The 12164-nt window shown below is 37.9% G+C and overlaps 1 pseudogene across 1 annotated transcript in view; it reads right to left on the bottom strand.

Annotated features, from left to right (window-relative positions):
• Positions 1-5921: 5921 nt before the first annotated feature.
• LOC309628385 (alpha-1,3-mannosyl-glycoprotein 4-beta-N-acetylglucosaminyltransferase-like protein MGAT4E) overlaps positions 5922-12164 on the bottom strand; it is a 43912-nt pseudogene continuing 37669 nt past the window's right edge. The window contains exon 4 of the transcript XR_014249549.1: positions 5922-11566. The product of XR_014249549.1 is annotated as an alpha-1,3-mannosyl-glycoprotein 4-beta-N-acetylglucosaminyltransferase-like protein MGAT4E (transcript). The remainder of the gene's footprint in view (positions 11567-12164) is intronic.

Below are 12164 nucleotides of genomic sequence, written 5' to 3'. Positions count from 1 at the left end.
AAGCCTGTAAAAGAGCAGATTACATTAGAGAATGAGTTACACTAAATCATATGAACATGTTGTATTAAATGATTTTTGACCTACAAGGATGGTAATTTAATAAACCTAATAGAAACATTTGTTTTGGGATTTGGGGTAAGAACTTATCCTGGAAGAGGAATGGCTTACCAGGTTGTTAGGGAAATGTTGTGGGGTCCCATAGTGACATCCCTCTTTTCTGCCTAAGTTTATAACCAAGTAAATGATAGAGAAGATCTGGTAAGATAGAAACTGGGGTAGACAGTCTCTAAAGAAGGCTGATATCGATTCTTTCTCTCCCGGAATGCTTTTCTCCCCACAGTGTAGTGGATTCTATATTCCTTTCTCTAGAACCTGGGATGGCCTTGTCACATACTTTGACCACTATGAATGTGACACAAATGGCATTATGCCAGTTCCAGGCCTAGCCAGCTGCTGAGCTCTCAAGGAGGTGGGACTAGAATACTGAAGGATAAGAGAGAAAGAAAAAGACAGAGAGACAGAGAGAAGCCTGTCACCTGGAAGATCCCTGAGGCACCAGATATGTGGGTGATGCATTCTGAGACCTTCCAGCCCAGCCTAGCTGCCAGCTAAATTCAGCTGAGTAAGTAACACCAGCTGATGCTATGGGAATCAGAAGAATGACCCAACTGAGTGCTCTGAATTTCTGACTCAAAGAAAAAAATAATAATTGTTTTAAATTACTAAGTTTGGGATGATTTGTTTTGCTGTAATAGATAACATGCATAGACCAAATATTAACTTAATACCTGGTAAATTTTACAATGAGGAATGTGGCTTCATGTGTAACAAATATGGGCCTCCTAATATTTAGCACCAGAATTAGATAGACTTATCTAGTCCCTATGTATGGACTCACTCTGTAAAGCTTGAAGCATTGGGGGAAGGTGCATACCTCCTAGAACCAGCCTGGCTCCCAAGAAAGAGGCTACCATGCTCAGTTCCTCCTCTCAAACTCACCAGTTAGGCACATCAGTTGGGAGGTATAAGAGTTGAGGAAAGAGGCGAGGAATACTGGGGGAAATCACTCTTCATTAAAAAAAAAACAGACATAGGAAAGAAAGATAAGATATTGGGAAGGAGATCAAGTTAGAAACCTAACCTGTGGTACAGAGGAACAGAGGAGACATAACAACTTTGTAGTAACATGGATGTCCTTGCCTCATTCTTCACCAACAAAATTGAAAGCATCAGGAATACTCTCATATTCCTAGCATTCTCCAACTCCATACTTTTATTTATACCTATTTGCCTCTGGTCTTAAAGGATGAGGAACACTTTCTTGATAAAATCTCTTTTCAGCTCTGCTTCTGATCTCATTTTATTCTGTCTCTTCTAGGACTTTGTTTCATCAGTTATAGTCTCTCCTGCGTCTTCCACCACTACCTCACATTTGCTTCTACTTCAGACCTATAATTATACTCAATTCATCCTAATTCTAAATAAAAATAAAGTAAAATAAATCTTTCTCTTGGCTCCATATTTCCTCTAGCTACTATTCCTGCCTCTCTTTCACTTCTTATCCAAACTTATCAAGGAATAGATTTCATCTCCTGTGCAATCCACCTCTACCCCCTGCCACCTCAACCCTCTGCTCCCTTACCCTTACACACCATTTCACTGAAATAACTTTCTCAGAACACCAAAGACCCTCATGTTTGCCAAACCCAGTAGTCACTTTCTACACTGTCTTAATGGCCCTCAGCAATAGATAGCTTTTGGGAATTTTGCCCAGCTCACAATTACATTCTTAATGGCTCTGAACCCATAGAGATGGTTCCTGGCTCACAACTGATTGTTTCAGAGTTAGACACACTACCAAAGCTGGACCAATCAGATGCTCCACAAATTTGGTATCAAGACAAAACATTTTAGTTCATACTGGACTAGACTCATTTATTTATTTGTTTGTTTGTTTATTTATTTATTTTTCATTGCGGTGTGGGGGCTCTTTGTTTCATTGCAGTGCACGGGTTTCTCTTTAGTTGCGATGTGCAGGCTCTCTAGTTGTGGTGCATGGGCTTAGTTGCCCTGTGGCATGTTGGATCTTAATTCCCCCACCAGGGATCAAACCAGTGTTCCCTGCATTGCAAGATGGATTCTTAACCACTGGACCACCAGAGAAGTCCCTGGACTAGTCTCTTAAATGAATATGTAAACTTGGTCAATGGTGACAGTGATGAGAGCCAAAGGGACACCTAACCTGGCTCTAGTTCTTTTTATATTCCACACTGCAGTCCTATGCTTGAATCCCTATGAAAATCTACATGTTACATGTAGATTTCATTGGAGCCTTCCCAAAACTCTATCAGTATGTACTACTGTTTTCCCCATTTTACAGATGAGGAAATAGACACAGAGAAATTAAAATAATATGCCCAAATCACACAGCCAGTAAAGTAGGACAGCAAACATGTGAACTGAGGAGACACAGAGCCCACTGCATTACTTATAATACATAAATTTCCCATTTTGTTTGGGGCTAGTTTGAGTTAGCTAATGTTATTTTCTTTTTACTTCCAGTTTTATTGAGATATAATTGACATACAGCATTGTATAAGATTAAGGTGTACAGCATAATGATTTGACTTACCTACATCATGAAATGATTACCCCAATAAATTTAGTGAACACCCATCATCTCATATAGATATAAAATAAAAGGAAAAGAAAAAATGTTTTTCCTTATGGTGAGAACTCAGGATTTACTTACTCTTTACAATTTTCATGTATAACACACCAGTGTTAATTATATTTATCATATTGTACATTACATCCTTAGTACTTATTTATCTTACAATTGGTAATTTATACCTTTTTAACCACCTTCATCCGATTCTCACTCTCCCCAACCCTCCACCTCAGTTAATCACAAACCTGGTCTCTTTTTCTAGTTTGTAACTGGAAGTTTGTACCTCTAAATTTCCTTCACCTACTTCACTCGCCCCCCAACCGCCTTCTGACAACCACCTAATTTATTATCTGTATCTATGATTCTGTTTTTGTTTTGTTATGTTTCTTCATTTGTTTTATTTTTTAGATTCCACATATAAGTAAAATAATACCATATTTGTCTTTGTATGACATATTTTATTTAGCATAACAACCTCTAGTCCACTCATGTTGTCACAAACAGCAAGATTTCATTCTTTTTTGTGGCTAATATTCCATTGTATATATGTATCGCATCTTCTTTATCCATTCATCTATCAGTGGGCATTTAGATTGCTTCCATATCTTGGCTATTGTGAATAATGTGGCAGTGAACATAAAGGTGCATATATCTTTTCAAATTAATGTTTTTGTTTTCTTTGGGAAAATACCCAGAAGTGGAATTTCTGGATCATATGGTAGTTATACTTTCAAATTTTTGAGGAACCTCCATACTGTTTTCCATAGTGGCTGTATTGATTTACATTCCTACCAACAGTGCAACTTGATATTTGTTGTCTTTTTGATAATAGCCTTTCTGATGGTGTGAGGTGGTTTTGATTTGCATTTCCCTGAAGATAAGTAATATTGAACATCTTTTCATGTGTCTATTGGCCATCTATATCCCTTCTTATAGTTTATTTCTCATGTTATAGCATTGTGGTTGAAAAAGATGCTTGATATGATTTCAGTTTTCTTAAGTTTACTGGGACTTGTTTTGTGGCCAAATGTGTGAGTTATCCTGAGAATGTTCCATGTGCACTTGAAAAGAATGTGTATTATGCTGCTTTTGGATGGAATGTTCTATAAATTTCTATTAAGTTCATCTGGTCTAAAGTGTCATTTTTTAAAAACATCTTTATTGGAGTATAATTGCTTTACAATGGTGTGTTAGTTTCTGCTGTATAACAAAGCGAATCAGCTATACGTATACATATATCCCCATAGCCCCTCCCTCTTGCATCTCCCTCCCACCGTCCCTATAAGGTGTCATTTAAGGCCAGTGTTTCCTTATAGATTTTGTCTGGATGAAATGTCCATTGATATAATGGTGGTGTTAAAGACCCCTGCTATTATTGTGTTACTGTCAATTTCTCACTTTATGTCTCTTAATATTTGCTTTATGTATTTAGGTGCTCTTATTTTGGGTGCATATATATTTACAATAGTTATATCTTCTTCTTGGATTGATCCCTTTATCACTATGAATGTCCTTCTTTGTCTCTTGTTACAGTCTTTGATTTAAAGTCTATTTTGCCTGACATAGGTATTGCTACTGCAGGTTTCTTTTCATGTCCATTTGCATGGAAAACCTTTTTCCATCCCCTCACTTTCAGTCTGTGTGATTCTTTAGATCTGAAGTGAATCTCTTGTAGGCAGCCTATGGTCTTGTTTTTTAAATCCATTTATCCACTCTGTCTTTTGATTGGTATCTACATTTAAATTATTTACATTTAAAGTAGTTAACGATAGGTATGTGTTTATTGCCATTTTATACATTGTTTTGGTGTTGTTTTTGTAGTTCTTTTTTGTTCCTTTCTTCTTCTTTTGCTTTCTTTCCTTGTGACTTGATGACTATGTTTAGTGCTATGTTTAGTGCTTTCTCTCTTTCTTTTGTGTATGTGTGTGTGTGTGTCTATTATAGATTTTTGGTTTGTGCTTACCATGATATTTATATATGGCAACCTATATACATACATAATTATTTTAAGTTGATGCTCTCTTAAGTTCAAATATATTCTTTACTATTTCTTATAAAACCAGTTTAGTGGTGTTGAACTCTTAGCTTTTCCTTGTTTATAAAACTATTTCTCCATCATATCTGAATAATAGCATTGTTGGGTAGAGTATTCTTGGTTGTAAGATTTTTTTTTTTCCTTTCAACACTTTAAATATATTGTGCTACTCCCTTCTGGCCTGCAAAGTTACTATGAAAAGTTAATGACAGTCTTATGGGAGTTCCCTTGTATGAAATGAATTGCTTTTCCCTCATTGCTTTTAATATTCTCTAATTTTTTCCATTTAAATTACAATATGTCTTGCTGTGGATATCTTTGGATTGAACTTGTTCAGGGCTCTCAGTGTTTCCTGGACTCGGATATTTGTTTCCTATCTTATTTTAGAGAAGTTTTCAGTTATTATTTCTTCAAATAAGTTCTCTACCCCTTTCTCTCTTTCTTCTCCTTCTAGAACCCCTATAATGTGAATGTTAGTATGCTTGATATTGTCCCAGAGGTCTCTTAGACTATTCTCACATTTTTTAAAAATTCTTTTTTCTTTTTTCTCTTCAGCTTGGGTGATTTCCACTACTCACTGATCTGTTCCTCTGTATCATCTAATCTACTGTTGATTCCTTCCAGTATATTTCTAATTTCAGTTCTTGTATTCTTCAGTTCTGTTTGGTTCTTCTTATATTTTCTAGCCCCTTGTTAAACCTCTCACTGTGTTCATCCATTCATCTCCTGAGTTCTCTGAGCATCTTTATCATCACTACTTTGAATTCTATGTTGGGTAGATTGCTTATCGCCACTTCAATTCGTTTGTCTTCTGGTGTTTTGTCTTGTTCCTTCATTTGGAACATATTCCTTTATCACCTCATTTTGCCTAATTCTCTGTGTTTATCTGTATATATTAGGTACGTTAGTTACATTTCCTGATCTTGGAGAAGTGGCCTTATTTAGAAGATGTCTTATTGGGCCCAGCAGCACACTCTATGGTCACCTGAGCTATATGATCTAGGGATGTCCCCTATATGGGCTGAGTGGGCCCTTCTATTTTGGCGGGGCTGACTACTGGGGGTGTGCTGGTAGGCTGACTACTGTGGGGCTGACTACTGTGGGTGTCCTGGGTGTGTTCCCATAACACTGTATTCCCCAGCCCAGTTGGCTGCCAGGCTCAGCCTTGTGCAGACACTGCTGGCCACTGGCGGGGGAAGCTGGGTCTGAGGGCAACTGGCTTCGGGTGAAAGGGGCTGGGGCCGGCACCAGCCTGCTACTGAATAGGACCATGACCTTCAGAGTCCCAGGGCTGCATGCATGCCTAGGGGGTCCCAGAGCAGCTGGAAATGGGGCCTGGGGGACCTAGGGCTGGTGCCAGTCCATTGGTGAGCAGGGCCAAATACCCATGTGACTGGTTGCTCAACCAGGGGGTCTCCAATGACTGGTGCCAACTGGCTGGTGGGAGGGGCCAGGTCCTGGCACTAATAGGCTAGAGGGAGGACTCCAAAGTGATGCTTGCCAGCACCAGTGTCCTCATGGTAGAATGAGCTCCCAAAAGTAGCTGCTACCAGCATCCATGTTCCCAGAGGGAATCCCACTTGCCTCCTGCCTCTCTTGGAGTCTCTCCATGATCAGCAAGTAGGTCTGATACATACTCCTTTTAAATTATTGCCTCTGTGCTGGGTCTCAGAGCATGTGAGATTTCATGTGCACCCTTTAAGAGCAGAGTCTCTGTTTCTTACAGCCCTCCTGTTCTCCTGTATGCAAGCCCTGCTGCCCTTAAAAACAGACATTTCTAGAGGCTTTCCAGTGCTGGGAAGCCTGATGTGGGGCTCAGGCCCCTTACATCTTGGGGAGGACCTCTGCAATTGTGATTATCCCCTCATTTGTCATCACCTATCTGGGGGGTGTGGATTTTTACTATACCGTGTCTCTGCCCCTCTTACCCTTCTTGTTGTGGTTCTTTCTTCATATCTTTAGTTTTGGAAAATCTTTTCTCCTAGTCTTCAGGTCATTCTCATTTATAGTTGCTCTGTAAATAGTTGTAATTTTGGTATGCCTGTGGGAGGAGGTGAGCTCAGGGTCTTCCTATTCCTCCATCTTGGCTACTCCCTCTCTGGCTGATGTTATTTTCAAAGAGTTTTAACTAGTATGCATTCACTGATCCTTGACACTGTTGGCAGCCTCCTCTTTCCTGGAATGCTCAGACTCCCTTCACTTTGGTGAGATGGCACTCTTCTGGTTCTCATACTTTCTCTATTTCCTTTTTGGTCCCTTCTCCCTCCATCCACCCCTTGCATAATTGTTCTCCTGCACTGTCATCTTTGTCCCTGTGCTTTTCTTACTGAAAACACACTATAAGCCTCATCTCCCACCATTCCATGTCTAGCACTTCTGTTCCCATAACGCTGTATTTTCACACACACACTGTGTCTTTACATGTCCTGTAATGAAGATAGGGTCAGAAATAAGTGTAACAGAAAAAAAATGCAATAGAGAAAATTAACCAAGCCAAAAATCGGTATCTTAGAAAAAGTAATAAAATTGATAAACCTCTGATCAAGAAAAAAGAGCACAAACAAATCTCCACAAATATTAAGAGACTAACAAGATAATAAGCCATAAATTTGGCAATATTTTGATGAAATGGACAAACCCTTGAAAAACCACATACAAAAATTAACACAAGAAGACATAGTAAATCTGATTAGCTCTATATCTATTAAAGAAATTGAGTTCATTATTAATTAATTTCCACACAGACAAAAGTAAAGACCCAGATAGCTTCATTGATGAATTCTTCTAAACATTTAAGGAAGAAATACTAATCTTAAACAAATCCTTTCAAAAAGTAGAGAAGGGAATACTTTCCAACCAATATTTTTGAGACCAGCATAACTTTAATACCAAAATCTAACAAGGGCAATATAAGAAAGGAACATTACAACCCAATCTCTCACAAGAACATAAATGTAAAAATCCTGAGCAAATATTAGAAAATCAAGACCAGCAATATATAAAAGAGAGTAATAAGCATAATACATCATGACCAAATGATACATTTTCCAGGAATTATCTTGATAGATAAAGAAAAAGAACTAGATAAAATTCAACATTCATTCATGGTAAAAACAAAACAAAACAAAAAACCCTTAGCAACTAGGAACAGTGGGGAGATTTCCTTAATCTGCTTGGAGTATTTACCCCTTTCCCACAAAATACTAATGGTAAATTATTATTTATTTATTTATTTATATTCATTTACCTTTAAAGTGTTCACTGTGATGGTTTGATATACATATACATTGTGAAAGGATTCCTATCATCGACTTAATTAACACATTCATCACCTCACATATTTACCTTTTTTCTTTTTGGTGAGAACACCAAAAGAGAGTAAGTTCTACTCTCTGAAATTTCAATTATTCAACACAATCTTATCCAACATAGTCAACATGTTATACATGATATCTTCAGACCTTATTTATCTAACTAAAAACTTGTACTCTCTTTTACCAACCTCATCCTATTTCCTCCACGCCCTGCACCCCACCCCCAAGCCTCTGGAAACCACCATGACACTCTCTATGAGTTCAACTTTTTCGTTTTCTATTCCACATGTTAGTGATACCATGCAGTATTTGTCTTCCTCTGTCTGGCTTATTTCACTTAGCACACTGTCTTCCAGGTTCATTGATGTTGTAAGTGGTAGAATTTCCTCCTTTTTTTAAGGCTGAATAATATCCCATTGTCTATATAATAGTGAATTATTGAAAGCTCTCCCCATCCCTGAGATTAGGAATGAGCAATGATGTCCTCTGTCACAACTTCTATTCAACACTGTACTGCAGTTCCAGCCAGTTCAATAAGTCAAGGAGGAAAAGTTAAGAAAAGCCATATGGTTTGGAAAGAAATAAATGAAATTGTAGCATGATTTTATACAAGGGAAATCCCAAAGAATCTACAAGCTTTTAGAATTAATATGTGAATTTAGCAAGGTCACTGAGTACAAGGTCAAGATGTAAATATCCATTGTATTTTCTATATACTAAACACAAATAATTAGAAAATAAAAATTTCAAATGATACTACTGATAATAGCATCAGAAAATATCAATCCTAGGAATAAATCTAACAAAAGCCCTGTAAATTGAAAAATATAGAACATTAGTAAAATAAATTAAAAGAAATTAAAGAAATGGAAGAATATACTATATTCATGGATTGGAAGACTAAATATTGTAAAGGTTTAGATTCTTGCAATACAAATAAAAATTCCAAGAAATACTTACTGGTGGAAATTGACAATCTGATAGGGAAATGTAAAGTGTCAATAACAGCAAGTTTTGAAGAACAAAGTTGAACAACTTACAGTATTAGTTATAAAGATCTATTATAAAGCTATAGTAATTAAGTCAGTATGGTATCGGCATAAAGATAAGAAGCTGACCAATAGAACAGAGTAGAAAGTCCAAAAACAAATTCATGCATATATGGTCACCTGATTAATGAAAAAGGTGATATAGTAGAGTGGAGAAAGGATGATCTTTTCAATCAAATGCTGCTGGGTCAAGTGGATACCCATCTGAAGAAAAAAATAATGATCCTAACTCATACTACATACAAAATATCAATTCCACATTGATAGAGTTCTATTACTAAGAGAATAGAAGAAAAACTCTTAGGAAAGTATTTGATACTCTTAGTGATGTATTTACAGCTGGTAAAATAAGGTTCTCTTTTAAAGAATTTTCTTGAATATTTTCACATGTTTATTTTTATATGTCAAATATAGAATATCTACAGAATATATATGTAAATATATATGGAATAAAAATGTCAAATATAGGGAAATTTACAAATAAACTTGGAATTTTATTGGGATTGCATTGAATTTACACATATTTATCATATATACATGACTGTAAATAAAGAAAATCCAAAAGAATCTATAGACAAATTATCATATTGAATACTAAGCATTTGTGGTTGCTATTAACCTCTTGCTAGTACCACCTAGGTGTTTTTCTCATTTTAGAATCTTTGCTACCTTGAATAGGCCCCAACAAAAAGAAATCACAAAATAAATAACTCTGAATGAATATATGAAGGAATGAATTAATGTATGCTCTCAATCCTAAACTTAAAATACTGAACAGACAGTTTCATGCCCTTAGGTAATAAATTGTTTACTGCCATCAAGAAAGTGTATCTACTAACTTAATAATTTTTGTGTTTTTTTTTGCATATAGAATGCTGATGAGAGTTATGGTTCTTTGCCCTAGAAAAATGTAGGTGTGTAGATATACAAATATTTGCATCTACTGCTTAAAAATTCGTAGACAGTTAAAAGGTCATGTTTTGACTCTCAGTGAGGTCCAATGTTTGGTGTTTGGAGGATTAGACCTTGCATGAAATCAAATGCTATGCCCATGTTCATTTTTTAGGCACTGCCAATACTCTATAAAACAGTATCTACTTCAGGGAGAGATCCTACGATTGGAGATATGAGTAGAGAGAAAACTGGGGAAGATTTTGGTGAATACTTCCCTCTCTCTGGCTCTTGCGAGTTTTCTTCTTGCTGCTTATAAATCGGTGTCATCTATATTCAGTAGTGTAGAATGAATCCGCATGTGATGTTCCTGACCAATTTCAAAGTTTTAATTCCTTGTCACCTGTGTTAAGTCCATCCCCAGACCTCATCCTTCTGAAATGCACATTGACCCTTATATTCCTACCTTTTCTCAGACTTAATCCAGATGCTGATCTGTCTAATCCATAGCTTAGACTCCTGCCGGGCTCTCATCAGCAGTTGTACAGATACATATCTCACTGCCTCCACAAAATCTACTTCATAATATACCTTCTGATCAAATTTTTCCTTCACCAGTGGTCTCAACAGGGTATAGCGGACAGTGCTTTTTTTCTCCTGAATGGGATCATAGCCCAGTTCCACCTGCCTCTGTTTCAGTTGATATATCCCCAGCTTACCAATGCCTGTGAGCACCTGTATCTGGTTCACCTTGTGTAGCTGATCCAAAATCAAAGTATATATGTTGCCTGGAATGGGATACTGAATCTCAAAGTAACTTTCATTCAGAAAATAAGCATGTTCTGGGAAATGAGAGCTTTTCACCATCATGTCAGTGTAGATCTTGGTGGGAGAATTATCAGGTTTACTAAGATTCTCCTTTTCCTCTCCTTCTTCCTCTTGGTAACATGCGTCTTTAGAGGTAAAATAATTTTCCTGAGAGTGGAAGAAGTTGGGAATGAGGCTAATTGGAGCTGTTTGGCCCAAGAGGAAACTAAAATTTGAGAGAAGCAAGTGAATAGGACTGTCCTTATGGAAGAGGAGGAAGAAAGAGGTCAAGCGGGAGAGGTCACTGGTGTGGAAAACATTTCTGGAGAAGGTCAGGCTAGAAAACTCCAGGATCACCCAAGGTAGTTCTTTCTATGCTGATAATGCCCAATAGATGGTAGAAATAAAATTGGGGGTGCAGTTAACATAATCTTCCAGCATCATAAAGTATTCAGAGAGCTTGATAGCAAAGTTCATGAGGAGGGCGTAATCTACTTTCTGCCTGGAATAAAGTGTTTCACAGGGTGAGGAGTGATTAACGTTATTCAGATCTCCTGGGAGAGGAGAGTCACTGAGATGACCATGGATCACGAGCAGCTGCTGGGCCTCAACATGAAGATGTCTGAAATACTGGCAATCATTTGGCTGAGCCATTCAGGGTCAAGATCTGACAGGTAGACCAGCACCACAATATACTTCACCTCAGGTTCTGAGGAAGCTTGGAACAGGGACTGCAAGGTGTCCAAGAGGTAGCACCCATTAAGATGCTGCACTGAGGAAATCCCCACCGTCTGGAGTCCTGGGCGTGGGGAAAGATAAGGGAGCCTTTAGCACCAAGATGGTGAAGAGTTCCTAGGTCTCTCCTTCTAGGTCTTCCCCTTACAATACCTATGACAAACTCACATTTCCTCTCCCTAGGAGAGTGTGATCCAGAGGCTAATCTCTGGTCAGAAGTAGTGAAGTTGTTTTATTTGATCACTGCTTTGAAAGGCTGTTGGGGGGATCTTTATGAAGGACAAGACTCCCTCTAATGTGAAAGGCTGCCATGTACCAAAGATAAATTTGCTGGCTTAGCAAATTAGCCTGGCGTTGACCTCAGAGTTATCTCAGCTATCATGGATCAACCAGACCTGGATTAGAGGATCTCCAGGGACCTATGACACCAAAGGATTCTGGCAGCCTAGTGTACAGTGGGTCAATATCCACCTGCCCTCTTCTCCCTCTACCCAGGGCTTTTTCCCATGGTTCCCTCTGGGTCCTCTCCCATTCTGTTTTCCTATCCCTGAGGGGCCTGACATGAATGAGTTTCTCTATGGGTTGGCTTCTTAATGGTTGCCTATGGACTTAACTTGTTAGTCCTTCAAGGTGGTGACAAGTGGGAAGAAAATGCGCTCAGG

The sequence above is a fragment of the Balaenoptera borealis genome (assembly GCF_965194805.1).
Source record: "Balaenoptera borealis genome assembly, chromosome: 1".
Classification (NCBI taxonomy): Eukaryota; Metazoa; Chordata; class Mammalia; order Artiodactyla; family Balaenopteridae; genus Balaenoptera; species Balaenoptera borealis.
Note: the sequence above shows the minus strand (reverse complement) of the source record. Positions and strands in the feature narration are given on the sequence as shown.